The following is a 2,501-nucleotide window of genomic DNA, read 5'->3' as shown; positions in this document are numbered from 1 at the left end:
GGCACGGTAATGGAGAAAGCAGATTCCTGGCAAAACCGAGTTTGGCCTGAAATACTGGCCCAGTAAACAGATGCTGCACGACACAGTATGAACTTAAGTGACCAGAAGAAAATCACATGTGGGAAGAGATTTATACAGGGGACAACTGGTCCTGGAAACCACCCGGCTCTTCCCATCCCCTGCTGGGAGAGATGTTTCTGAAAAGGTGGAGGTGGGAGAAATTGTCTGGAGACTGAACCAGAGGCCAGTCAGAAACATCTCTCCCAATAGGTCCTGCAAGTAGACTGGAGTGGGAAGGGAGATACCTGGCATAGAATCTTACAGTGTGGACCAGCAAGTACTGGCTGCTGAAACTGTGCTAATTTCAAATCTCCAGACCAATTAGCATTCAGCCAAGAGCCTGGAGCCTGCCTAAACCTAAACTCTGCCTCCAGGAAACTCCAACTACAGGATGACCTCTCTCACTCCAGTAATCCATAAAATGGAGTATCACCCTCCAGAAGACCCCACCTGAAACTGGTAAGAAGAGAAGCTGAGAATATTTTGAACTCCACTAGAAAGAATGCTTCAACTTTTAATCAAGATTTTTTTTTTCTTTTCTTTTTTAAAATTCTTTTTCACTGGGCTGGGGATGTGGCTCAAGCGGTAGCGCGCTTGCCTGGCATGCGTGCGGCCCGGGTTCGATCCTCAGCACCACGTACAAACAAAGATGTTGTGTCCGCCGAAAACTAAAAAATAAATATTAAAAAAAATTCTTTTTCACTGTTTAATTGTGACCTTAATGGTACGTGGACGTTTATACATTTTCTTATTTTTTTCCTTCTTATCTCTAGGATTTTTGAAGGCACTTATTTTACATGGATTAGTTTTTTTGTGTGTGTGTGAAGTAGGATGTTTGATTAGTATATTTTAGTTTTGTTTTGTATTCTTTTATTTATTTTTTTCTGATGGAATATATTTTTATTAATTTTTTAATTTGTTTTACTTAGTTTTACATGACAGTAGAATGCATTTATGCACTTTGATATCTCATACATAGATGGGATATAATTTCTCATTTTTCTGAGTATACATGTTATAGAATCATATTGGTCATGCAGTCATACACACATACATACACACACACACATAGTAATAATGTCTGTTTCATTCATCTTTTCTATCCCCTTCCCTCCTCTCTCTTTACTTCCCTCTACCTAATCTAAGGTAATGCTATTCTCTAGTGGCCTCTGCCTTATTGTTAATTAGCATCTGCATATTAGAGAAAACATTCGACCTTTGTGTTTTTGGGATTGGCTTATTTTGCTTAGCGTGTTATTCTCCAACTCCATCAATTTACTGGCAAATGCCATAATTTCTATCTTTAAAGCTGAGTAATATTCCATTGAGTATATATACTACATTTTCTTTACCCATTCATCTATTGAAGGACACCTTGGTTGGTTCCATAGTTTAGCTATTGTGAATTGAGCTGTTCTAAACATTGATGTGGCTGTATTACTGTAATATGTTGATTTTAAGTCCTTTGGGTATAAACCGAGGAGTGGGATAGCTGGGTCAAATGGTAGTTCCATTCTAACTTTTCTGAGGCTTTTCATACTGGTTGCACCAATTTGCAGTCCCACTAGCAATGCATGAATGTACCTTTTCTCCCACATCCTTGCTAACATTTATTGTTGCCTGTATTCTTTTTTTTTAATATTTATTTTTTAGTTGTAATTGGACACAATATCTTTATTTTATTTATTTATTTTTATGTAGTGCTGAGGATCAAACCCAGGGCCTCACACATGCTAAGTGAGTGCTCTATTGCTGAACCACAACCCCAGCCCCTTGCCTATATTCTTGATGATTGCCATTCTGACAGGAGTGAGATGAAATCTTGATGTTGAACGCTTTTTCATATATTTGTTGATTGATTGTATTTCTTCTTCTGTGAAGTGTCTGTTCAGTTCTTTAGCCCATTTATTAATTGGGTTATTTATTTTTTTTGGTGTTAAGTTTTTTGAGTTCTTTGTATATCCTAGAGATTAATGCTTTATCAGAGGTGCATGTGGTAAAGATTTTCTCCCAATCTATAGGCTCTCTCCTCACATTATTGATTGTTTCCTTTGCTGAGAAGAAGCTATACTATAGAGCTATAGTAACAGAAACAAACTTATAGACCAATGGTACAGAATAGAGGACACAGAGACAAACCCACATAAATATGGTTATGTCATACTAGACAAAGGTGCCATAAACATTCACTGGAGAAAAGATAGTTTCTTCAACAAATGGTGATGGCAAAACTGGAAATCTATATGTACCAAAATGAAATTAAACCTCTATCTCTCACCCTGCACAAAAATCAACTCAAAGTAGATCAAAGATTTAGGCACTAGAACTGAGACCCTGTGCCTAATAGAAAAAAAAACAGGCCCAAATCTTCACCATGTCAGCCTAGGTATGTCAGCCTAGGATCTGAATTCCTTAACAAGACTCCTAAAGTGCAAAAAGTA

Source organism: Marmota marmota, unplaced genomic scaffold, assembly GCF_001458135.2.
Source record: "Marmota marmota marmota unplaced genomic scaffold, marMar, whole genome shotgun sequence".
Classification (NCBI taxonomy): domain Eukaryota; kingdom Metazoa; phylum Chordata; class Mammalia; order Rodentia; family Sciuridae; genus Marmota; species Marmota marmota.
Note: the sequence above shows the minus strand (reverse complement) of the source record.